The 27,271-nt window shown below is 42.1% G+C and overlaps 1 protein-coding gene across 9 annotated transcripts in view; it reads right to left on the bottom strand.

Annotated features, from left to right (window-relative positions):
• The window catches only part of celf5a (cugbp, Elav-like family member 5a), a 190,095-nt gene that overhangs the window by 108,508 nt on the left and 54,316 nt on the right, over positions 1-27,271 (bottom strand). The window lies entirely within an intron of this gene.

Here is a 27,271-nt window from a genome sequence, read left to right as displayed (position 1 = left end):
TGAGATTAATATACAGGCAGACGCTGAATTACACTGGCAGGGAAAACTTTTTTTTTTTGCTCAGATGAATCACCCTAAATATGAGCAGCTACAAATAACTGAGAGCCATGTGTTTGCTATTCCTGAGGCGATTTCAATGAATCACTTGGAGAGAAAAAAGCGAGTCTTTGAGACCTAATGTTAGAAAGGCTAGCTACCTCCATTCTGCCCTGCAGATACAGAAATCTGAATTGTCACTCACTAGAATCTAGATGTATGTATTTTTTTTAAGAGTCTGTATGTTTATCAGACGCGTATGAGTGGCATGACTTGTGTCTTTTCATTGTAACATTCAGCCATCTAACTGAGCTGTGGCTGCTCGTGTTGCTCTGATGACTTTTCTGCACAGGAATGACTTCTAACTTTAGATAGCATCTTCCTGTCGACTGGGTCTCTGAGCTCCGGACACCAGAACAAGATGCTAATAATAGCATGCTTAGAGCGGTGGCGTATCAGAACCTCGGCAGTACTTAGGTCCAGTCCAGCAGTATCCTGTGCACGGTGGGAGAAACTTCACTTGTGCTTCACGACCCCACTTTCTCCTCCTCCATTGCAGAGTGGGAATCCAAACTTTTTTCGCTCTCTCATGACTCACCATGGACTGTCTTGCTATCTTTTATGTTTGAGTCTGGATAGAGTTTGCCTGTGAATCATGTTTATTTGTCATTACTAATTCATGAACACCAGGCCTTTGATGATGCATTGATTTCATTATCAAAAACCCAAGTTAGCTTTCATGCAAAGCGCATCGTTTATTTATGTCTCATCTTAAAAGCTCAAATGTGTGGGAGGATCTAATTTGGTCGTCTGGACAGAACCGTAAAGCTCCGTAAATAATTTATGTTTGGAAATAGTTCCATCTAACATTTTTAAAATCTGTGTGACTCGCCGCCAACCTGGTTCTTCTTCTTTTCGGCTTTCCCTTTTAAGTGAAAGATCTTAGCCAGCCACAAAGTCTGAGGAAATATCTAATCTGAAGCAAAAGGTTTCAAAGGCTTTTGACAACTTTATCTGGTTGTGCCAGATGTCAAGCGCATGTGTGTGTGTGTGCACTGACACTAAAGGGAACGTTGCGTTATATGAACTGCACACCATCCTGAAACAACCAGGGCTTCAAAAATTGAAAAGTTGAGTTGGTAAAGTCACAACTTCAGCTCAACTGCAGGACAAAATAAGTAGTTTTAACTGTAACAGATTTTTAGTTCAATATGTTCTTTCCGAAAGAGCACTACGTTGACACATTTGCCTGAGAATAAATGTGGAACAGGGGACACTGTAGGCTGCACTTGTATTAGTGAACCAAAACATGTTGAATGATTTCCATCTGACACACGGATTGATCTAGTTTCACCATTATAAGTAGTCCCAGAATCAGTCTCCTGAAAACAAATGGCTTTTATGGTGGAGTTGAAATCCCTGACATTACTTCACAGTCACCGCCCAACAGAGTTCGAAGTGGAGATGCTTCAGCAGTGCGACCTCATCAGCTGAGGCATTGTCCAAGGTGAAAATAGTTCCACTGATTGTCTGAAGACTCAACCACAATGTCTGGGACTGAGGGGAACTAAAGAGAGGTCCTAATTAAAATTTCAGAAGTAGCAGCTGGGTGTCTGATTCCTCCACCCCTTCACACACCCCTGGTGTCCTTGTGTCGGGATGAGACACACTCACCTTCATTTCTTCATTTAATAACCTTGACAGAAAGCGATCTGCATCCCACTCACCGGAATCAGATCATTTGTTGGGCACGCGTGACATGTAGTTCACGTGCTGCTACACACAGCAGGGCCGACATGTGTAAACACACCAGCACAAGCGCACAAACACACACACACCTCGTGTGATGGAAGGCTGCTGCTTAATGAACAGTTTAATGGGCAAAGAATGATAGAACAAAGCTGCCTGCCAGAAGTGTTTGTAGTGAGATGATCAAACACACTCCACTCGGATGTCCTTTGCATGAATACTTATAATGATAAGCACGGATGAATATTAAGTCAGGTTCATTTTCATCAACTGGAAGCATCACTCTGCCACTGATTCAGCATCCACAGATGTGCAGACTTATTGAAAAACATTTCCCAAAGCAGTTCCACAATACAATCTGATTGAGTCCTGTTTAAATAAGAAAACTGTCTTTCAGGGCCTTAAAATGTTGACGCACTGGATTCTGAGATCTGAGAATGTTGCAGCAGGTGAAGAGCCTCCCAGTTCTCTCGACTTTTGAACTTTGAACTTTAGGATAATGAGCAGCATCTCTGAGTTCAGAGCCACGGTTCTTATTAGTAAACCTTAACAGGAATGCTGTTTAGGACTTGTAACCAGTTGTATTGATCATTGTTCTTGTCTGTCGACAGAACCAGTGTTTTATATGAGGCCTTGTGCTCCCCCATTCACCAGCGTAATTGAGATTGTCAGCATAATGAAGACGGTGCCACGTGTGTCGGTAAGTGTGTTTATTCATGCATGCACTGCTGTGTGGACATGTTTGTGTGCCATTCCCCCTTGAGTTGCTAAATTGAGGGCCATATCTTCATTTGGCATGCTGGATAGCAACCTTGCAGCCGCGTCTATGAGACTGCCTAATGAAGACTTCAGGGCCAGGAACCCGAATTTGAATAAATCGCCGTGCACTGACTGAAAACGAAAGGTTGCACTGTATAAATGCATACGGGAATGTGTTTCTGTAGGATCGGTTTTGAAAATAAAAAGATTTGAAAGGCAAGTAAACATTTGCATCTGTTTTCATCAGTAGCCTTTGTATGCTTGTTTTTCCAAAAAGGTCTCCAGTTCTAAAACTACTTCCCTCCCACAAAAGACACTTCTTTCATCCATAACAAAAAAAAAAAAAAAAGTTCATTCAAACACAGAAAAAGAAAGAGTATTCAAAAGTGGATGGGTGAGGAGATTTAAGTGTAGAAACATGTACCGATATGTTTCAGCAGAGGGATTATTTCTCAGTAAATCTGTGCGCGTGAGTTGCGCGGCAGTTATCAACATAATGGTGTCTGACCTATAGCGGAGTTGAAACGTAAGGTAAACTTGTCTTGCTTTCACAGTTAAAGGTGACGTTTGAAAATCAGTGAGGTTAAAAAAAACAGTAACCGACAGCCAAAGTGAGCACAGGAGAACACATTCCATTCCATTTAGTGCTTGAGCTATCCTTATTTACTTCCTTGACCAACTTCATTTCTTGACTGTGTATCTCCACAAAAGGAGGCCTACATTTTAGACAATTAAAAATGTCGGAACTGAATCAACTGAAAGATAAGTAAACACGTCTTAAACATGAAAAAAGAAATTTCTTACACTGCAGATTCACTTTAGATTGTCTTTTAACTACAGCGCTAGCGAGATGAAGCCTCTCCTAAAGAGATACTGAGGTGTGACAAAGCCATGTTCGCCCATGTTACTGAAGTAAAATCTTTGATGCAAAGCTTCTAAATTATTACGTGAGTTGTTTACTGAAGAAAAAAATGGATGATTGTGATTTGAATGACTGTTCTTGTTGCTGCATGTTGTAACTTTTAACCAACCTACAGCAGGTGTCTACACCAGTTCTCCCCTATAAAAAATATTTTAGTTCAGATGTATTTGTTTAAATAAAGGTTGTTGATTGACTGTTATATTGTTTCATATCTTTTCATGATGACAGAAATACTTGACCACAACATCTGGTTAAGTTCTAGGGAGACTACAGTGTGACAGCGACTCACTTGCTCATCTCTCTCTTTTATATTGTTACCTGCCATTTCCCTTTAGCGTGGCGATTGGGTTTTCGGCTAAAGAGAGCGGAGGAATGGATGGCAGAGATGGAGAAGTGATGGCCGCCGGCATGCCAAGCGCTTCTGCAGACAGACCCTTTGCCATTGGCCACTGTAACAGATCCCTGTCTCTGGAGTTTTAAATGATTCAAACATTCGCCCTTCGCTGTTCCTGTGGTGGGCAAAGATGTTCCCTGTCTCCTCTGACTCTTGCCGCCCCTCTGCTCTCCTCCTCAGTGTCACTCTGCTTCTTAAACTTGTCCACAGTAAATCTCAGAGGAGTCCTGTTCAAACATGCCAGAATGGCAAGTTAAATTGGAAATTTTTAGTTTGACGTGTCACGTTTTTTTCTGTTATTACCTCCAATTTACATATTTAATAGAAGTGTGGCATTATTTCATATTTTTTTATGCAGTTCCTGATTATATAACTGACCTCATTTCACACTGGTCACAGTAATTCAGTCATGTTTGGGTTGTTTTATGACTATATATTTATGACAACATATATCTTGTTAAATAGTTAATTGATATTGAGCTCTATATTGTCATCATTTAGAGTATACAAGTCAACAGTTACCTGTCAAAATGAATAATTCCCTGGAAAACCCTGGACATGATCAGTTGAGAATCAAAGTGTGTTCAGTGTTTCGCCCTCTCTGTGAGTTTGCATCTGCATTAGCCAGTGAGACTTGCCAATATTGACAGGTTAACCTGCAGTCCAATCTCCAAGTGGAAAACATTAATTTCCCCAGGCTGGAATTGGTGCTTGTGAAAAGCCGAAGGCCTCCATGGGCAACAAGCACTATGACAACAGAAAAGAAGCTTAATCTGCCATGATTGACGGCGCAGATGAGAGAATGGTAAATACATTCATTACGCAGACCAAGGTCAAGCTGAGCCGAGCCGAGGCTGGGCTGAGCTGAGCTGAGCCAGGTCGGGGTTGAAAAGCTGAGCTGGGTGCTGGTGGAGCGCCAGCCAGGAAGGCTCACTCTCAGGGGAGCGTGCTCTGCAATCCCCCAGCCTCATTAGAGATGCAGAGAGGCTCTGACTCCCATCACCTGTGAGCTTTTTATATCTGGCATAATCTCTCAGTAGATATTTCTTACATTCAATAATGAGCAGGTTATTACTCCATACAACAGATAGGGGGAAGCATAGGGGATGGCGTAGGCTTAAAGGCGAGCAAATACATAAGAGGAGCAGAAATACGAACGGAGCTGAAAAAGCCGCGTAGATTTCGGCAGTGGTGGAGATAAGACGGCATTCCCATTGAGTCTGTTTGTTAGCATCAGCAGTGTTTACAGGATTGCGACCCTGGTGGAGTCATAGAAGTTGACAGCCCCCTGCGTACCGCCTATTTAGGTCTCGGAGATAGTGGCGAAGGAAGACAGGTACACTGTGGGAGAGCTGCGCCGCTTAATAAATACATGATCAAACCTGCATAAATAAAGAGCGCATTACAGCCGGGCCTGACTCGGAGAAGACGGCACCTAAAGCACTGGAAGAGGACTCATCCTTTTCGTTCTCATTCACTTCTCACTGCTGTCACTATTGATTGATGTGAGGCAAGAGGATCAAAGGCTGCTGCAACCCGGGAAGATAGGAAGATAGAGCGGGGGTGTGAAGGAGGGATGCAAGATTGAAAATGTAGTAAACAGATAGAGATAGCTTAGGCCTAGCGGTCTGTCAGTCGAAAATGTCTTTTTTAACTAAGTGTAAAGAATGCAAAAAAAAAAGGTTTCAAAGAGCTTCAATCATTTTGGTTTCATAGTGTGTCTAAATAATTTCTGAAAGCCCAATACATCTGCAGAGGAGTGCAGTTCAATTCAAAAAGAATATGCATGACATTGACTGAACTATCAACCAATTCGTTTCAGGATAAAAGCTTGTATTCTCACAGTTCCAATGTAGGCACTACATGATAGCTAGAGCAGAGGTAATGACACAAGTCACAAGTCTGGCCAAGAGATTGTCATTTTACTTGCTGACCTGTTCAAAACAGTTAAGGTTGTAACTTGGTCTATTTGGTTGTTAACAATTAATTGTAATTGTGATAACCATCACCAGCAAAGTGCAGTTGCAATGATCACAAGTCGTATTGTGGAGCATCAAGCATCTGTTTAAAAAAGCTTGCATTAATCTATTATTCAACAGGGCAGCACAACACATTCGGTTTTAAGGATGTCATGTTTGTGTTTGCAAAAAATATAGCAGACTTGAGTCAGTAACAGCATTATGAACATGGTGGAGTGTTTTGTGCAGGAAGAAGGAAACTCAAAGGCATCTTGGAATCATTATTAAAAGAGACCTGAAGAAGCACAGTTCCATCATTGGGTTGAATTCATCACCATTTATAAGGTGTGCATTCTGAGGACGTGGCTCTGGTCCAAGCAATTTGGAGACAGCAGTTAGGGTTACAGACTGGTGACTGTCCAAGAAGCTTGAGGTTGAGAGTCCCATTGGATGTTGAATGTGAGGAGACAAGGACGAGCATCACCACTGATAGCAGTGAATGTTATTGAAATGGGAAAGTACACTTTTTCTGCCTTTCGTTCACTTCGTTCAGTCTTTCTGATGCAGCCCTTCCCTTGACTTCTCTGTTGTATTTCCTCCTCTGTCCCATCCTGAAGTGAGGGAGCTGGGCCAAGCACCATTAATCTCCGATCTAATAACACTGGTAATGTTACACATTATTGGAAAGGGATGGGCAAAATGAACCAATAAGTTATTTGATATGGGCCTCTCCTCCCCTCACACGTTCCAATCCCAAGGACGTTTAGGCAAAAAGGAAGAGGCGCAGTGACTGAAAAAGACAAAAAGGTAGCAGGTTGGGACGGAGCGAGAGAAGACGAGCGGGTGGGCGACGTGAAATATTTCCTACAATCGACCTTCTGGCCAGCAACATGCATAGATTTCTGTACATGGAAGATAAGTGTCTTTGATAAAGTAGGTTAGCATTGATTAATCCATGAAATCTCGGAGCTGTGGACTTGAAGTTAATGAGTAAGGTTTTCTATTTTCTCTGCAATCCCCAGGTTTTCAATGGAGCCCGGGGATCCGGCCACTGCAGCCTGCCGCCCGCCGTCACTTTCTGTGTCTGTTATTTTGGCCAAAGATGGCCAATCAATGAAGTTGACATTTGTTACTCTGAAGGATTCACAATGCAATCATGGGTTAGGGGTTGTAAGGGGGCCGAGCGGGTGCCCACACAGCAGGTGGAAAGGTCACAGCTAATCTAAAGGGGACGGGGGTTATTTATCCTAGGCAACAGAATGAGAAAAATGAGAGAGGAAATCTATATATACAGCCCCTCAAGGGTTATGGGGGCAACAAACACAGAAAATGTCCTCTTAATAGCAGTGATTCGCCCCGTACCAATTTTACCTGCTAATAAATATCGTAGCTCGAGTGTAGATGTGGATAGCCACCAACCAAGGCAACCAGTCTCTCCGCTGTTGCATTTGTCATTCTTTGTTCAGTGATCACCCATTGTTGTGTCCCGCCACGCCTACACAGACGCCGATCCCTCCGTCACCTGACCAGAGGCTGGGGACCGGCAGCACACTGTAAATTAGCAGAACATAACAATCGAACTTCCTACCGTTGCAATTCAGACTAGTTTGATCATCGTCTCTAGTCAACATCTCCTCTGCATGTCTTCCTTGGTCAACACACTCTCACGCCCAAGGCGTCCTACAGCGACTATCTTCAAATGACCTTTGCGTCCCGTATGTTGACGCAGAGGTCGGCCTCCAGCGTTGCATGTTGACACTTTCAATTGAAGTATATTACGCCTTCTGAGGCATATCCTGTAACCCAGCGGGGTTTAGAGTTAAGGTAAACCATGTGATGGCGCGCTTCTACTCTGTATACTACAATGTGACAGCTGGTATATAACGTGTCTCCCGTGGGAGTTTCAGTCACTGCGAATTCGACAGCACTGTCAGTGACGGGGAGAGCCACATAAGTGGCTGCATATACCAAGTGACATCTAAAACAATTTAGCGAAGCGTCTCCCCGCACGACTCAGGTGAAACACCAACTCTGACTCACTTGAAGATTGTCACTATTTGACACAGTTTCATCCAAAATACCATCTTAGTAATCTTGTCTCCAAACTTCTCCCTCCTCATCCGTTGTTGGAGCCAAACAAAAAACATCGTGGCAGGCCTCACAATTCAGTTGAACATTGCATTTGTTGCATATTGATCCGACAATAGTGTGCTTGGGTGGGACTCAAACTGGACAGGGTACCTCAATGAAAAGGTGGACATTTTATCCTTTTTTAACATTGAGGTCATGCGCAGTTGAACTGTACATAGTGATAGCCCTTTATATAAAAATCATCATGTCCATTGTCAAAATGCAAATGATGGGAGAGTTCATCATTTCCTCTTACTGAGGGACGCGGCGATGAAAAACGACAAAATTGAAACATCAACATTGTTTGCCATTTCTCTGCCACAACTGATACGGCGGTTTTTGCATTCAGATCTCATGAAGGAAAACAAAGCAAGCCACACACTGGCAGTTCACATCATTCACATTTCGAACAACCTTGAAACAAACAGCACAGTGGACGCATCTGCAGGCAGAGAGTGAGCTGGGAGGAAGAAATCAAGAGAGACAGACAGGCGAGCAGCTTTCTCTTTCTCTGGCTCTTACCGACTATACATCAACACCTCTGTTGCCCACACTCACATCCCTACCGCTCCCTCCTCACGCTGACATTAATCCATCTCTCTCTTTCTACACTGTAGATCATCCCCCTCTTTCTCAACCTCAGCAGCTGTGCGGAGGAGGTGGAGTGGATGTCAAAATATTTGGCAGCCATCGCCAGTGCCGGTGTTGCATTTTAACCTCTGTGGTTATTACACACACAGGTTTGTCTCACATCCCCACGGGCATTAGCCTTGGAACTTCTCTCCGTCCACTCTCACCCCCACTTCATTCATCACGTAATCATCCTTACTGCGAAGGTACATAAACAAGCTCACCCACCATCAAAGCTATGCACTGCATGAATGGATGCAGATTTATGACAAAAAAAAAACTTTAATCCGGCAGAGTAGAGAAGAGTCAGGTGAAGAGGTCAATCTTACAGCAGGCACTACACTTATGATCCAATATTATCACGTAAGTAAACAAGAAAAACTCGCTCAGCATCTTGATCTCCATTTCTATTGACCTTTCTATTTCTATGCTATTCTAATTGTTCATAACAATGTACATAATTTAAAATGATGACGTTTTAAAACGACTTTGTACAGCATGCCACCATTTAAAAAATAAAAAAATATATATTTATTATGAAGTAAATTATGTTTAACAATTGAAATGTAGTTATGTTCTATCTCAGCACCTGAGCTATGAGTCTGCCTTTCTCCCCATAAGGTGTAGGTGCTTCCAGGAAGACCAGGGCCCCCTGGGCTCCTGACAGCTTGTGTAAATCAGATGTCATCGCAAAGATCTAATGGGGGTGTACGGACCTGATATACTGTTCTGTGGTGTGCTGACACTTGCAAGTGTGTGTGTGCGCAGGCAAATACATGCGTACAGACACACATTTACTCACGGACACGAGCAACATGTATACACTAATGCACTACATAATGTGTGGCCTCAGTGTGGCTGACAGTCACCTTGCTCAGCAGTACAATGGCTGTATGTCACCTTTACTCAAGTGAATTTACTTCACTGAACTGTGTCTATTTTATGGCACACAGAGCTGTAAATATACTTGTACGCATATATGTAGGTGCATGCTGTCTGTGGACTATTATTACCAGCCCACCCCTTCACATTATGCAGAAGTGAATTATATTTGTCTGGGCTGCACAAACCGTTGTTAAGATTTAATTTTCCCTGAAGAAGAAAGAAAAAACACTGGGGAAATGCAGAGTATTAAATTGTCAAATAGTCCATTGCATTGTGGAGCTGTAGTTTCTGTAAATCTGTCCACAATTTTTATGTGTCCTGAATCAGAAGGAACACGGTGGTGATAATGGTGGTGCTAGTTGTTCTGATTAATAGCACTCGCACAACGATGAAAAATAGAAAAGTTACATGTAAGTGCAAAGAAAACCAGCAACTTTCTCTACCAGCAGTTCTTGTTAAACTATCTGTTTTGAGTTGCTTTACTGCACAGTGGAGTTGAATCATATTGCATAATATTTTTTGCCTCTGCATTTGAACGTCAATAATAAAGCACATTTATACACTTATTTTAGCACCTCTGAACTATTCAGCCTCACGTAACACAGCTATCTGATGACTAAACTGGAATGTCCACACGTAGAAAGGGTTCAGTAAACTATTTACCTATTTACGATCTTGGCAAAAGTTTGCAACTGCTTCTGCAAACATCACTTTTTTCACTTCATTGCATTTGCCTTCAAACTTATTGCATCTGATTGAATCATCCTTGGTTGAGTTTGTTCACATCACTTTTTGCGGGGTAGATTTCACAAGTTTAAAGGAGTCATGTGCTGCTAACACACCAGCCCAGAGACACCAATTGCAATTGATGTGTGGTATTTGAGTTGACGCACAGAAGCATGTGGCATATTGGGTGCAGGAAGAGTGACCCCACTAAGATATGTGCAGCTAGAAATATGAAGATGTAACAGAATCATCCCATTCCATGATCTCTGTTGCAGCTTCACTGTTTACTGCAATGCAACAAATGAATAAATAAATGCAAGATTTTAACAAGGAAGCACGGTAACAGTTCCAGAAAAATGCGGCACAGCAGTTCAAAAGTTCAACATTGTTGGTGTGCAAGTTAAATTTATAATTTCCTCTACTTGAGCACATCACGCTGAAGTTTGATAAGTGAGTTGACAGGACGACCAGGTAGCCGACATGCCAAACTGCAGTCTCACCTCTCAGTGCATAAATATTTAGAACAGATCCAACGGGGCACACATAGAGTCAGCATCCTCAGGACAGAAAAAATGCTCCTCATCATTTTGGCTAACAAATAAGTGCTGATGGGGGGCGTTTGGGGGTGATAAAAATTTGAGGGAGCAATAAAAGTGACGTGGTGGAAAGTGGAGTGAAGCAACACTAGCGTGGGGCGCGTGATGGAACAGCTGGGTTGAAGTGAGGGTGAGGGAAGATGATAGAGAGTAGATGGAGTTGATCTGAGAGACGCAGCAGAATCCAGAGCGCAACTTGTTCACGCTGGTGGTGAATCATTGTGACATGTCGGATGAACTCAGAATTGTTTTCTTTTGTATTCGTGCGGGATGCTGAACATGGAGTGCAGGACCATAAAAAAAATAAAATAAAATAAAGAGCGTCTAATGAGACAGTGGATTGGACACAAGCCATACACTGACCCCCAACAAGAAACAATTAGGTCACTGCAATGTGCAATGGAAGAGGAAGGCAATCGGAAAACATGAACGCACATGTCCAAGATGTGCGCTAGACGTGTAGGCTTACTCATGTCGTCACGACAATGTGCTTTGTGCAAATGATACTAAATGTCACATGTTTAGTGACTTCTTCTTCTGTGAAATAAGCAGACTTCTGTGTTTGTGTGCGGGGCTTCGTGTCTGTGTGTGTTGCAGTGTTGACAGTGAAGGTCAGCAAGCGTGGGTGTGTCTCAGGCCCCCCAGCTGTGGCCCGAGGCTAAGGACCCATCACTGTCACATCTCTGTCTCACTGCTGTGAGACGCTGGCCCTGCAGCATGGCAGCACACACACTCACACACACCACTGACAGACACAGACATGCAGCGCCCGGTGGCTCTCAGCATGTACCTAAATAGAATAACCTAAACAAGACATCAATGAGCTTCAGGAAATATGTCGAAAAAAGGTGTGGAAAAACGGTCAAAAGATGATACAGGATAGACCAGTGGATACATTTTAAGAAAAAAAAAGAGCCATTTTCAAGAAGCTATAAACATCTGACCTCACTAAGTGTGATTTCGGTGACCTTGTCTGTGCTCATTCAATCGCCTCTCCTGATTTAATCCTGCTTCTCCGGCCTCCTCTGGATTGACTCAGCCCTGCTGTATTCAGCAAATATGTACAAAGACCTGGGAGCACAATGGCAGGCAGGAGAAAATGGGGCGCCAAGAATCACTTTCCTATTGTTGCTTGGGTTGTTTATTGTCGTCATGATCTATTGACACACTGTCAATAATTCCACATCAGCGACGTTTAAATTCACTTATCTTTGACAGCCCTAAATAATAGACATTTGAATGACAGTCATGTGACCTATTGTCACAGTATCCAATAAACAGTCAATTTTCTTCTGTGAATCTGTGCCCAGGTTGAAATAATCTGTGCAGGCGCCCCAGTCACCTGACGTTGCCCTCCTCAGTAATGAGGCGCAGAGCTTCAACTCTGAGAATCTCCCAGATGGCAGGGCTCAACACCATATCCATATTGGTGGCCACCCAGTGCTTGCTACCGTTGATCATGAGTCAAAAGGAAGAGAAGATAATGACAAGACAGGTGTTTCTTTGAAGACCAAACCAAGCAGCTATGATAAGACCTTCTGTAGGGATTAGGAACAAATGTAACTAGTCCAACCCATGGTCTATAACTGTCTTCTCTGCTGCTCATTTCGATTCTCTCAGCCCCGTACAGCAGTGTGTTTGTAATTAAGTTCAATACAGGGGCAAAGGTGAAGAAAGGCATCAGGCAGAAACGGATGAGCAAGGGAGGAATAAACGCCAGTGCCAACAAATATTGTTATTGATATTCCTGCAAAGGGCACATGGGGAGGAAACTCCACAAGGCGATGTTCAAATCCCACAGCGACATGATGACACACAAATGAAACTCTCAAAATAGAAGATCTGCATTTCAAGTCGATACTGGTAGAGATCAGCGCCGTGGCAATCTTGTCGTCCCCTGGTGTTAGCACCCACTAAAAAGGCCGGTCAAGTCTTTATTCATGATAATTGAATGACCAATTAATGCTGCATAATACATGAACTACAGATGTGCGGATCTGAATAAGGTGTGATTAGGTGCTAAAGAGGACGGGAAAATACAGGAGGCGCACATTAATGTTGCCGTGAAAGGAGGCGGGGAGCCCGTCTTTCCGATCGTCAAGTCACCTTGTCGTTCACTGACAAAGACCGTTTCCACTCTAGAAGCTCTTGCTTTCTAAATGCAGTTCAGAACTCCACACATATATAAATGTATATCAGTTTCAGGTTATTTTCCTAAGGTCATCAACTCATTTAAAAGTGTCGGATGGTTAATGTAGAGGATCATCTGTAGCCACGTTCATCCTGCTCTAAACTGTAGGAGCAGAAGGTAGAACTGTGCCAAATGAAGCAAAGAGAAAGGTCAGTTAGTCGAGTGTGCGTGCCCCTTGACTTGACTCTTTGCTTGGCTTGTGTGCCGTCCTCAGGCCAGTCTGTGAGAACCTGCCCTCCTGAGTGATACGAGCCAACACATTTAAAGACCTCAGAATAAAAATTAGGTCACTTTTTCAGCGACCATCATGCAGGGCCACACTGCGAAGCACTGAAGCAACTTCGTCCAGCGCCCCGTGAATTAATGAAGGCCTCCACTTACTCTCTTTGACTGTGCTTTGAGGAAAATGTCCACAGCGCCGTTGCCTGATATTTAATTCTCCATCATCTTGATTGAGCGATGCTGTCTGACACCAGATTAAAATGACAACGGCTGAAAGTCTTTCAAAAGATCAACCACGTCAATTCACTTGCTTCTCTTTTGGCGCTCAATAAATCTTTAATTCCAAAAAAATATAGTCTCTCGTCTTTCTCGTCAGGCTCTCCCACCACCCAGCCCTTCTCTCCCCTTTCATTTCCTCACCCTCCTTGTCCTCTTTTGAACAGCTGCTCTGCCTTTATTATGTGACGCTCACTTGCTCTATCTGCCTTGGCCTTTCGCTCTAATCCTCCAATGGCCACAATATTCCCCCCCTCCGAGTCGCCCGTTCCTCTGACAGGCTTTGAAATATTAGATTAGGCTTAGCTTTGTTTATTTCTTTATTTAGTTAAGGCTATTGTCTCCCACACATTTGTCAACTCCAGATACAGTATGAGTTTGCACTTTGTTCCCAAGTTATACATCACATTGAATGCCATTAACTTTATGTCATTAACATTTCAGCACCTCGTACCAACACACCACCACAAAGAGTGACTTGGATATTTTCTAGCCATTACAGATTTTTTTTTTAATTTTAATGCTACATTGAGATAAAGGATCACAATTTTACAGAATGCTCCTTGATTCATAAAAAACTTCCCACTGCATGTCAATGGAACATTTCAGTCGTAAAAATAAATAAATAATATTCATCTGCACTGAATTTTTTGCGAGTCATTGATCAAAGTTTGCAATGGAATTTCTGGATGAAATGGAGCCTTTGAAGGTTTTGAAAAGGCCAACAATTGCAACTCATGTCAACAAGACATGGTAAGAAGGCATTTTACAGCGGAAATCTTTGGGAATTCCATAAAAGCCATCATTCATTGACTTCACTCTTTACACAGAGACTATCTTTGGTCCGTAAACACAACACAGGCTGGGCTGTAGGTGCAAATAATGCCCTTAAAAGAAAAAAAACATCTGTCTCATCAACCCCTTTAGAGCACTAGAATACCATGAGCTATAGAAAGACAGATGGACAGAAGAGATGGAATAAACTTCAATGCTTTAGAACAGGTTTCTATCATGCTAAAAGGATCCACTGTAGTGAATCAATTGAGCCAGTTACCCATTAAGTGATTCACCAACACCTCAGTCTAATTGTGGTAATGAAGTCCACGCTGACCCTATAATGCAAGGTTCATGCACGCCTTTATAGACAGGACCTGAGTTACAACCCTCTCTCGGATAGGGCGGAGGAGAAGGAGGTGGAAGGGAAGAGGAAGGGAATACACTGGAGAGAGGGCGAGCAAAGGGCATTGCTAAAACGTTATGCGAAGACAGCGACCTAGGATAAGGTTACCTCTAAATCATGTCAATGAAATGAGTCATTTGCCTAAAAGACAAAGCAGCTCTGGATTTGCCCAACAGTGTCACCCCTTTGTCCCTGAGGGCAGCTTTCCATTCCACTGCCTATCACTCGAACCATTCTAGTTAGCAGGTCCTATCAGGAATCAATAGCCATGTGACAGAGCCCTGCACTGCTTTGACAACACAAGGATCCGACAATAAAGTCCATTACACGACAGTTATCTCCATTACCACAGAGCAACTTGGTGAAAGATGGACAACAGCAGGTGGAGGAAATCACTGAGAGGTTTGGGGCTGACAGGTTGTGAAAGTGATTCAGAGCAACATGTCTGATTAACCTGTATCACTCCTCTGGGATCTGCTGTTTTCCTTCCAGGGTTCGAAACACACGTGATCTGAGAGGGACAATCAGATGAAGTCCATTGCTCCTGCGGCGATTGGGCGAAACCACTGAACTTATCAGTGTTTTGCTGAGCCACAAATTGAAATGTCCTCAAAAGAGAATAATATCAGAAGCACAGGAGGACAACAGAACATTTGAAACACGCTTCTTAATAAAGGCTGTAGAATTGAAATGGACAATGCGGCGGACATTTTAGTCTAGATAATAACTGGTGGCCTTCAGAATTCATGCTGTTTAGCTCATGGCATTTGCACTATGGATCTATTTAATCTCACAATGTGGCATTAGGTCTATTCAAAGACTTCCTAATTCATGATCTCGATATTCATACCAGATATCTAAATTTCTACATGATATGATTATGGCTTTAGTGAAAACTAAAAAAAAAATTATACTTATGCTTAACAGCAAGCATGAAATGAGGTTTGAGGATGGCTGAAGTGGAAGCACAGCAGTGATGTTTCCCACTGTCTGAGCTTTTTGTGCAGGACAATACACAACCAAGGTTTGCCGGGTGACAACCAGCTATTACCTGAACCAGTGGTTGCTTAGTGGGTTTACATCTTGAGCTGGCAACTGATAAAGGACAGCTACTGTCTCACCTTGGTTACTATTGACACGGCTGTATAACTGAGTTCTGGTAAATCATAGAGGAGTGGTACCGATCCCATGGGACAGTAGGTGGGGTCAGACATCCTAGGACAGGCAACACTCAGGAAAGGCAGTGGCTGAAGTTTCTAGTTTTTGTTGGGCAAGAGAGAACAGAGAAACAAACACAGCTGTCTCTAATTTTAACCAGTGACCTTCTTGTTTTGCCACCTCAGCCTTTTAAAGTGTGACTTTAATAGGTCTTTAATAGTTATTCTAAAATAGGAACAAGCTACAACTGCCCTCTCTCATCTCTTTATTTTTAACTGTCTCTTGGAGGATTGATACAGTATATAGGCTTCTTTACTCAAGTATTCCGATGTGACCTACTGTTTATTCGGTCAAGACAGAAGGTAAACATACACACAAAAAAGAATTAAAGTGGACTTTTTTTTTAGTGCGGGTAAGTATAAGACAATTTCAATGTGTGGCTTGCGTGAGTGTTCCAGTGGGTGCACACAGAGGTGGACCTATGGGGCTGGAACCATAAAGCAATGTGACACCGTTCATTGGGCCTCACCTTGGCCCAGTATCCTTGATCAGTCAGAACATCAGTCAATGTTTAATTGCTGAAATGTGTGATAGAGGTGGGATAGGATCCTTTCGATAGGACAGAAGTCCTTTCCCTGTAGGATTAACAGTAGAATCAAAAGACCGTTTTTGACTTCTGATTTAAAAAAAACAAAGCATATCTGTTCCCGGCTCGTGAGCGCAGCGTCCATGTGAGCGTGTCTAAATTAAAACAGCATTTCCCCATATAGCACTTAGCGATGAACAATGAGGCGGTTGAAAAACTATCCAGGGTAAAAGTGCTCATAAATCATCAGGGCTTTAGATCAACAAAAGCACAATTAATCAGAGGCTTTAGCAGCAAACACTGTACAATAAGAGCCATCTATTAATCTTGATTTGATGGGATGAGCGCGTTTTCTCCGGGCTCTAAGGAAAATAAAAGTGCGTATACTGTATGCATGGCTACAGACAGAAGTCATGCATAGGGTAGACAAACCGCCAAGTAGACCCTCCCACCATCAGAGAGATGTGACGCGGCGTTTGTCGAGGTAAAATACAGCCTTTGATGCGCTGAGCTTGGCTGTTAATGAAAGCAATAGTTCTCAGAGAATGGAGATTGCTTTCGCAGTGCCTCATTTTACAGCCTGGTGAGGCTCTCACTCCTGGCAACTCTTCTTGAATGTTTCATCACACTCCAGACCCAGGGGTTTGGCACGACCCCCTCATCACATATACGCTCACCATGAGATGCCTTCACATCTCACGCAGGATGTGAGCGTCAACTGGATGCCATTTCATCTGCCTGGTGAGCGATTTAATTGCATGTGCGATGTGGGAGGATACAAACATGATGGAATGTGAGGCCAGCAGCTCCTGCGGATCCTGATGCCCTGGAGAGCTTCGCTTTGGCTGCTGTCAAATGATCCCTTTCTGATTTGCAAATCTCAACATGCCAATGAGCTTGGTGGGAAGTCACCTATTGGCAGCGGTGTGCGAAGCCAGGTCTTAGCAGCGTGGAATGACCAACCTGATCTCAGAGATACACGCAAATGGTGATGAAATATCCATAAGATTTGTCAGAATACGGGGTTACCGTTTTAACATTCAGCAAGAACCCAGCCCTGCTGATCCATACCATAACAAATCCTGTCACCCTTCACAAATCTGAATTCAGCCACTCCATACTCAACCACGCTTCAGTACTTTTACATCAAAAGAATTTGCACAGACTAACCAATGGCATACACTTCAAAAAGTATGTGAGGAAAGAGACGAATTGAAATGCACTCCTGGTAAATGTACAACCAAAGTGAAGGTTTTACCAGTTTACACATTGATATTTTAATGAGGATTCTTATTTATGAGGTCTTTTTTAACCAGTAAAATAGACCAATGTGCCAAAGTAAAATGTTCAAATCCCCCCTGCGCGCGTAAATAATTAAATTATGCCATCTATAAATACTAGCAGCTACCAAGAGAACACCAGATGGCTTATTGAGGGATCGTGATTGACGCAGCTCAGTACACAAACAGAGGGATTTTTCTCGACTCACTAGTTGAACACAACTATACACTACATCTGTCATCTAGAACAGAGAGAGGCGGCGGGATGAAAATGGAGCATGTGAAGGCTCTGAGGTGATATTATCTGGGAATAAATAGTTACAAATGTAAATTGGAGTCACGTGTATTTGCCTGATGCTGCTGAACTGCTATTGCATTTTACTGGGCCTTAAATTTCACTCTGAAGATGGGGAGCACGGATGGTATTTTTTTGTCAGTTACATCATTGCCCTATTTAAATTGAATTGCATGTCAGACTTGGAGGACACACTGACAACGAAGAGAGCTGAAGCAGGAGCAATTGACGGTTTCTATGTCTGATAGTCCAGATTTTCTTTGACATCACATCCATATTGCAGACGGATGAGTGATGAAGAGATGTCAGCGTTGTGCGCCAAACGCATGTTGCTACTGGTGTTCTTTTGGTGGCAAATTTGCTTTTATTTATGAATGATACATACATTAAATTACTGAAGTAAGAAAAAAAGTTAACCATTAAGAAGCAAAGTTGTCTAAAAAAAACTAATACCATATTTAATTAAAGTGTTTCTAGAAAAAAAAAATTTGAACAGACCTGGGCAAAGTGCGGCCCAGGGGCCAAATGCGGCCCTTTGACTGTATTTAAGTGGCCCTCCTGGAGTAAAACTATAAAACTGACGTTGTTGTATCTGACATTTTTGTCTTGTGCATTGTTTTTTGTTCATTATGATGCAACTGAAACATCACTTTTCTATTCTGTTGGCTATTTTAGGAGTATTTCTCGTCCCTTAAAATACATCAGAATTAAAAGTAGATTTTGAAATGTTATGAGACACATCGAGAATCTTTACATGGAATCTGATTTTAATTAAATAAAACACAACAAGCCGACATTTTCTGTGCATTTTTAAAGTGTAATTTCATAATCACACATGATGTCATCACTTGATTTTTATTTTCAGTTTTCTCTGATCCTCATTTCTTTGGGTTGGACGGATCCAGTCAATGGTCACAATGTATAAACCTGGACCCTGAGGAAATGTAACTGCCCGCCTCTGATTTAGAACAATAGTATTGAAGCAGTAATGACTGAAGCTTAAAAATATGTTCAACACATCAAAACAATAAATCAGGAACATTTGTACGTATACAAACATTTGGATCAAACTGGAAGACTATTGCAATAGTTTGCTGACTCATGCTAAACTGCTATCATTTATTAGCCAATTGAAAAAGCAGCAGTGAAGTGGCTGTGTCAGAGAGGATTTCCAATGGCAAAGATGGATGGAAATAAAGGGAGCGGCTTCAAACATGTGCTCACCAAGTGGGCCAACGCATTCAGCTTTTAATTAGCATTTGCCATATCAGCATGGAGTAATTTGAAATTGTCTGTCGGACCTCAGAAATAACGAGTCAAAGACTGGGACTTTAAGCCATTAAGCTGGGCTGATAAACCCTACCGGTGGTGTGACTATCTCCTGCCTTAATTTGATCTCTTTCACTTTGTATTCTAAAAAAAAAACATGGTGCTTTCCGTCTTTTCTTCCTCCCCCTTATCCTTTTGATCCAGCCCCCCCTTTCTTTCAACGTTTCCCTTTTCTTCAAGCCTCTCTCTTTTTTTTTTCAGATTCCTATTGCTTTATTTCTTCTTGCTCTCAGCTTTTCTCAGGCTTTTATCTTCACTTCATAGAGAATAACTGTGCAACTTGGTGAGTATAATGAGGCTTTTCCTCTACAACCTCAAACCTCATCTTTGCCAGTTTGCTGAAGTTCTAACACGCAGCACAAATATTTTTGACATTTAGACAAGGAGGCAAGACAAGAGGATTCTTGTTCATCTGCAACCAAAACACGAGTCAAAAATAGAATTGGCTTCAGTACAAGAAGAGACTCATTTAATGTGTCTGAACTAAAGGAATACAGTAGAACACCACTCACTGTATATGCTATTATCTATTCACTGTAGTTAACACTAAAAGCAGACTCTACTGTATAGAAAATACTGCTGTTTTTGCTATCTTTAAAAACCAAGCATTAATAAGAAAAAAGAGCAACAGTTGTATGGATTTATGAATTGGGTTTTATTCTATGCAATCAATTAAATTTGTATTACAAAACAATTGTCATTAAAATAATAAAAAGTCAAATGTAAATAATGTTTCCACTGAAAAGCACAGAACGTAGGCAAAAACTTCATGAAGTTCAGTCATTTCAGTTTTGCTCATGGTGCAGCAAAAGTCATTTACTGTGCAATTTGGGTCACCTACTATCGCAACAAATGCTGCTCTAGGAGGTTTAATATTCAGACACATTGCTGCACCTTGAAATACTAATGTGTACAAATGAAACGCCCTCAGTGCTGCATTGCTCGCCACTCAACAATAAACTTGATCATTATGGTAATTATATAATTATATTAAAAAAAAAGTCTTCAACACAGCAACGTTTATGATCACCATTGCAGTAAGTACATTTGCTGAGCTGGGAATTATGCTGGATATTTAAAGGCCAAGTCATTGGGTTGATGGGTATTTGTATAAATTAGAAATCCATCTGGGAAAAAGGCAACTTTGTTACCGTTGCGATCATAATCATTTTTCTTGTCCCACTATTGATTCAGCTACGGATGCTGGGGTCGCTGCGGAGGACGGTGAAAGAAAGGCAAGTGTTTCAGGCCAGATGAAATGGAAGAGGGATGGTAGGATAAGGGGGCGGAAGAGGAAGGTCGCTGATGAGTCTAGAGCCGCCCTGAGCAGTAATGAGGAAGCAGTAAAAATGAGACAGCATTGTGTTGTACTTTAAGGTACTTCATCTTTAAAATGAATAGTCCCCAACGGGCCAGGTGGTTAATGCCATTTATTAATAGACAGTGAGGGCCAGCAGTTTGGGCAGAGGCCCTCAGAGAGCCCTTAGTGAGGATGGAGAGAGACAGTGCGTGAGTGACTAAGGGATAAAAAGACTGATGGTATGATGGGCTGTAACTGAGTAAATGGAAGGCAGAAAAATGTGCTGAGTCGGACGACTGATGGCAAGAGCGAGCATTTATGGGGAAGAGTTATCATTAAGGCATATTTTTATTAATAAGGGATGGCGCTTCAGGTTCACTCAACAGCCTCATTCAGGCTAAAGTCATTTTGGTCACAAGTCGAAGGTTAGTAGGTGAAGAAAGAGACACATAGACACATGCAGAATGTGGTTTGAGGAGTGAGTTCATCACTGACCTAGGATAGGAGTTATAAGAGTGTTTTAAATCACACTGGTAATGTCTTAAATTGTTTTTTTTTTTATATTGTGGCACAACTTAATATATTAAAAGTAAATTTGAGTTCAAATATTGTTATTTTAAGGACCTTATTGTGACCTTATTTCCTCATCCAGATTTGTGGATTTCTACTTAAGATTTATAGTAAATATATATGGGGGTTTTTTTTCATAATATTAGATACTGATTAGTAAATATGATGGAGATTCTTATCTTTCTTCCACCATACCTTTTTTTCCTGTAGAATGTCCTTTTTCCACTTTCCCACAAATAACATCATGCAGGGGAAACTTTAAAATTATGTTTCTTCATGTAATTATTTTGACAGACACTCACATAGTGCATGATGAGGCTCTGTTGGGAATCTAAACGCCCTTCTCTGTTCTCAGGGGAAATGGTGACAGTCAGGAATTCTCCCATACTTCAACCGACAATTACGAGCTGAATATGATGTTAATATTATATGCAATATGCAATATACACCAGCAGCAATACGCACGTTGCCTGTAAATAAACTTTTTTTTTTTGCAAATGGAAGTGAAAAGTGAAAAAACTAAGAAATTGTAGTACTCTGGTAAATGAACTATAACTGATACTACCTCAATATACAAATTCCAAACACCAAACATCAAATTCATTTACAAACACTGACTTTGTCAAATGTACACCGAGGACTCAGCGGCGGATTCCTGTAGGTGATGCTTGCATCCGGCAGCCAACTGTCACCCCACAGTACCATTTCACAAGCACAGATTATTATTCATAATATATATAAATAAGGCGAGACAAATGTGAAGTGTGGCCTGTCAAAAGACTCTTTTGTGGGAGTTCCACGCCTGTCAAGAGAGAAGTGGTAACCTTATGCTAAGATGTTAGCACTCTCTGCTAACCACTGCTCTGGAGGATCATAGCTACTGGAATATCACCATCTATGCGATCGATAGTCGTCCTGGATTGTAAAACTGTGGGGAATGTAGCTGGATATTGGTTATTTATTTCAGCTCCCACAGCGTCTCCCTCCTGCTGCATCTGCGCATTGGTCTGTTATGACGCAGGCTCTCAGTCGCTGACACAATTTAGCCCTCAAATATTACTGTCAGAACCTGTTCAGGCACCTTGTCATTGCACACAGACTGCTTTGTAAAACGCACAGTCACCACTTTGACCACGTCTGTGCATTTTGTTTTAAATGAATAAATCACAATTGCTGCAAATTCTCTTCTACAAAGAAAACTGTTAGTGATTATGTGATAAGTGTCTCAACATTTTAGCAGTTTAGTTTCAAACAGCAATTCAACAAGAGAATGTAATCCGCAAATGGCAATATTTGAAAGATCATGGATTATTTGGTCGGCTCTAGTTTATGTACGGGGCTCTGCATGACAACTCCATTTGTCCGCCGGCCTTGGAGAAACGGGAGCAGCCGGACGTGTGAACCTGCGGCCACAGTGACCCGGCCTACTAATGAACCAACAGACATTACCTCCCCGTTAGCCCGCTCTGCGCCCCTTCATTTGTCATCAAGTGGGAGAGCTGTCACAGGAGGGCTGAGGGAAGCGCACATTGGCAGCAGCACTACAGCTGCCTGAGCCCTTTCCAGCGCGAGCCAAAGCATATTTAGCTCCTTCCCAGGACGCCACGCCATGACAGCGCTTGCCAAATAGCTTTCATTACAGGGGAAGTATCAGTCTTGATAAAAGATCCAAACAAAAGATGAGAGGAGGATTTACCGAGTGGCCTCACCTGAGCTCTGATAATATTGTTGATGCCAAAAGTAAAACATCGCCGCGGCCGGTTACACACATCTAAATAAATCTGTGCGTGGAGACAATGTCAGCGTGTAGCTAGCTACGGGCCATATTGCTATTGATTGGTGGAATGATGGAACAATTTCTTACCTGATGTTGGAGATGCACCAGGGGAACAACATGAAGAGGAGAGAAGGAGAGAGAATTTGATTAGTGGCGGTCAGGTTGTACACAACACACCAGCAATAAGAAGTATTAGGGGGAACGTGTACACTGTATTATCTGACTACTGCAATCAAAGTCTGCACACACCGGCCACAAAATCCATTTCACGTTCACTGCAGACTGAGAAAAAACGATGGTTGGTGAAGGCAGTTGGGCTTTTTTTTCCACCACAATTAGCATCAACAGTATACAATAACTCATATTGAAAACAGACTCCAAAACAATGACGTCACAAGGGGCAAGCATTGCTGATAATACATCTAACATAGCAGAGATGTTTGGACCACAAAGCAACATTTTCTTTTGGAACTATGAAGCTTTTTACAACAGAGAGCAGCTATGACAAGAATTTGTTGTAACCTTAGTGAAAAATGGTGATCTTTAATGTTCAGAAAAAATAAAAAGTCATCAGATTTTTTTCCTACCTGTGAGAGACAGGTAGGACAAGAGATTTATTTTATATGGCTCGATTCATTCTTCTACTTTGACAATGCCTATTGTACCTCATATCTATGGGTTGAAATTGCTTGGCTCAAAATACATCACATATTCATTCTGCCATGCTGAAGAAAAATACATTTAAAGCCGACTAAATAGACATCTTCCTCCTGTTAAGCCACACTTAAAAGTCCCTTATGGATTCCTGACTCTCACTAAAGTGGCTTACTCAAAGAAGCCTCCCACTAAAATAAACACATACATATTCATCGGAATAGTATATAAACCCTTCTCATACAGACATCTGCATTAACAGGACTCAAGCTGGGATCCCCAGCTCTATCTTAAAATCCTGCTTCGTATATCCATGGGATTCTGGTCTAGGCCAAATCCTGGCTGGATTCCACTGCAACCTACACTTGGCATGTGAAACAGTGAGAAGCAGAGTGCTTCTCTGACTGTGAATGAGACCCACGTAGCCCGGGATATGATCCTAGTGAGGGGGGTGTAGTGACACCTTTATAGGACCCTGACTAAATGCATGAGAGGGGAAAACAGGTGAAGGTCAAAATCATTGGTAATAATCTCGGTTTATAACTATAAATATTGACTATATGATTCAACAAAACAGCTCAGGGTGCACCACAAGCCCAACAAGAGCTCTATAGAGGGTTGACCCTCACCACCTCAGGATCTTGGGGAATTTTAGAGCCACTGTAACAGGCAAGAGTCACCAGAAGATTTGAACTACTAATACTTTCAGATGATCTGCTTGACAAATATTGTTTTCATAAAACAAAACCTACCAATGTACAGTTTGAATCTTGTGACTCTCTTATTGATCCACAATGAACTTGGATATTTGCTCAGTCAGCATCTGTGGTCATGATGCAATTTAGTAAACTTCCTCGGTGTCAACGCTCCAAACTAGTGGACGGAAAAGGGTCGTCTTCAAGTATGTGTCACAGTGGACCGCACAAGTTGGAGAACTGGTTCTAACTCCAGCTGAAACGGAATCCTCCATTACACATGACAGACAGAGCCTGGTCCTCAGACTGTTGACCCACTTTAGCCACACTGAATAAAACTTTGACGCTCTACTGGGAGGGTAGCTTTTCAATGTAGTAGGAGTAGTTTCAACTTTTCTTATGTATATGTTTAAAATGTCCTGTTTTACATGACATATTATCACGATCTGAATGAACAAAGAATTTGAAAGGCCTTTCTTCACAGGGCGACGTAGAAGTTAGCAAAGCGTTTCAATGCCACAGCTTGACAACTGTGTTTCTGTGACACGTATCACTTTTATACTGCATTGCTTTACAGTTCAGAACTGCAATCAGCCACAGGGACAAATTCTCCACACGCAGGGGCAACAGCTTCTCAGGCTGCTAATTCTGATGCAACATCCTAGAGCTAGAATGCTTCAATGATGATAAACAAACAACATTTTGCATGAGGAGGGATCGATGGAGGGCTGGCTGGTTGGAGAGTGTGGCAAACAAGGCTCTGGGGCTCTTTTTTTTTCTGAACATGAGATACTTTGAGTTCTTTTAAAATGTACGTTTGAAGTGGGGGCTCAGCTGAACACACGCCGTTTGAAAAGACTGATGTAAGAGGGGAGCAGGAGATGAGAGGAAGGCCAAAAAACACAGAGAGAGGCGGGTTCAGGGAGCACAAAGGGTGTGGGAGAAAAATTCACTGCAATATAAGCAACGTGAATGAACTAGTGCAGCACAGCAACACAAAAGAGGCCTCTAGTGGTGAAGGATAAAGTAGGACACCTGTGTTGTTTGCTCAACAAGAGATTTTTGCTGAAAAAAGCCCAAGAAAAGGGCAGCGAAGGAGGACGACTGAAGAATAGTTGCATATTCCAATTGTATACGTTTTGTTCAGAACATTGCGCATTGATTTTGGCACTGAAGGACTCTCTTGGGGGAAGGTCAAAGTGAAGTGTATTTCCTTCCAATTCGAATCCTTTCTGCTGTTGAAGACACACACACACTCACACACAGATTTCTGCAACACTTTAATCAGAGCGTGGCATGCTCTGAGTCCAGACAAAGCCCAATCAGAGCGGTGATAATTTGGCCTCTCCTTCAATCAGCAGGACTGTAATTGCATCAGTCACAATCTCCATTTCATCTTTCATCTTTGCGTCAGAGTGGGGGGACAGAAGACCGGAGGACTCGAGACCCGTCATTAAAGCAGACAGTGGGCAGATCTAGCGGCAAGGTGAGCCACGTGGCAGCGTTCCGACAAGCTCCTGCTTCTTCTTCACCACTTTAAACATGAAATTTAAACTTTTAAAATGACTCAACAAATGTAATTTTTCTACGCAAAACATATGTCAGTATCAGCAGCCGAGGTGATCACTTATTTTTGCATAATTTCATTTCTCATTCAGGCCTTGATTAAATCTTAGCCTTGGTCAGGAATGATAACCACTTTAATCCCACACATGGCCTTGAAAATACTGGATATGCATTTTATTTCCAGAAGAGAACCAGGCCACACGAGAAAAGCGAACCTCTAAATGCATTATCACAAGAAAATCTATTTGTTTTTGGTGACACTTTTATTCTCAGAGCCACAATTTGCTCCTTCCTGCCCTTCTGCGAGCAAACTGGAGTCAGGGAGATTCACGGTGTCCATACTGTGCCCCAACGCCGAGAGCGGACACTGAGATCAATTTAGATGATCTATGGAAGGTATTAGTAATGACATTTCTGAATATTTTATGGACGGTAGAGAATGTCATCATAAATTTTGATACAAGGAAATGAAGCAAGAATATAAAACAAATAGCATTAAACATTAAATGCAGCCCTCGTGTCAAAAGGATAATGTGCAGAATAATGGAAGACTTAACAGGGAGGAGGGGGTTGGTGGAGGGAAAGTGATGGCCGAGCTGGCTTCGCAGGGATGTAAAGGTCAAGCCAACGTCCTTAATCGGAAGGTGGACAGGGAGCACTTTGTTTGACTGTGTGTTCCTAGAAAGTAATGTCCACTATTGTTTATTTATTTCAGCCCCTCCATCAGTGGGGTCCTCTCCTCTCTGTCTGGTGAAGAAAAGGAAAGAGCTCTTCCTCCTTTCGTCTTGCTGTTGCTTCTGTCGATCATTACTTTGATAAAGAAAAACACATTAAGATGGCATTATCATACGACATGTGCATGGTGGCTTGTGTATTCCCTTGTTTGATTTTGAGATCTCATTAGCGAAAGGTTGCTCTTAATTAAAAAATAGCCGCAGCTAATTCCAGCCGATATTTACCTCTGGTGAATGTGTGCTCTGCAGAAAACCCCAACACCATGCTGCTAGTTTTACGCTATTGAAACAGACAAAGTGGCAGCAAAAAGGGCGTGAATAGCAAAAAAACGAGAAAATATCAGTGAGCAGAATAAATAAATGAAGTCTATACACAGAAAATAGAGGAATGAACGTGGAAATCTGGAAATCAACTGAGCAGGGAATTGGAGCCACGATGACTAGTCAATATAGTTGACTGTCAAAACTATTCGCCAATGGCTAAATGTGTCGACAAGTCGTGATATCTTCAACTGTTTTCATCACTTGCGCTATATGCACAATCCGCCGACAATCGCAACCCTAAAGGCACATTATAGACTAAGATTCCAAAACTCTTTTCTCAGTAGCGAGGTGTTTGTTTGTTTTTAACTATTTACAACTCGACAGTCAGACATGTCCACATACCCATCAT

The sequence above is a fragment of the Synchiropus splendidus genome, chromosome 1 (genome assembly GCF_027744825.2).
Source record: "Synchiropus splendidus isolate RoL2022-P1 chromosome 1, RoL_Sspl_1.0, whole genome shotgun sequence".
Taxonomy (NCBI): domain Eukaryota; kingdom Metazoa; phylum Chordata; class Actinopteri; order Syngnathiformes; family Callionymidae; genus Synchiropus; species Synchiropus splendidus.
This window is presented reverse-complemented; position numbering and strand designations above follow the sequence as displayed.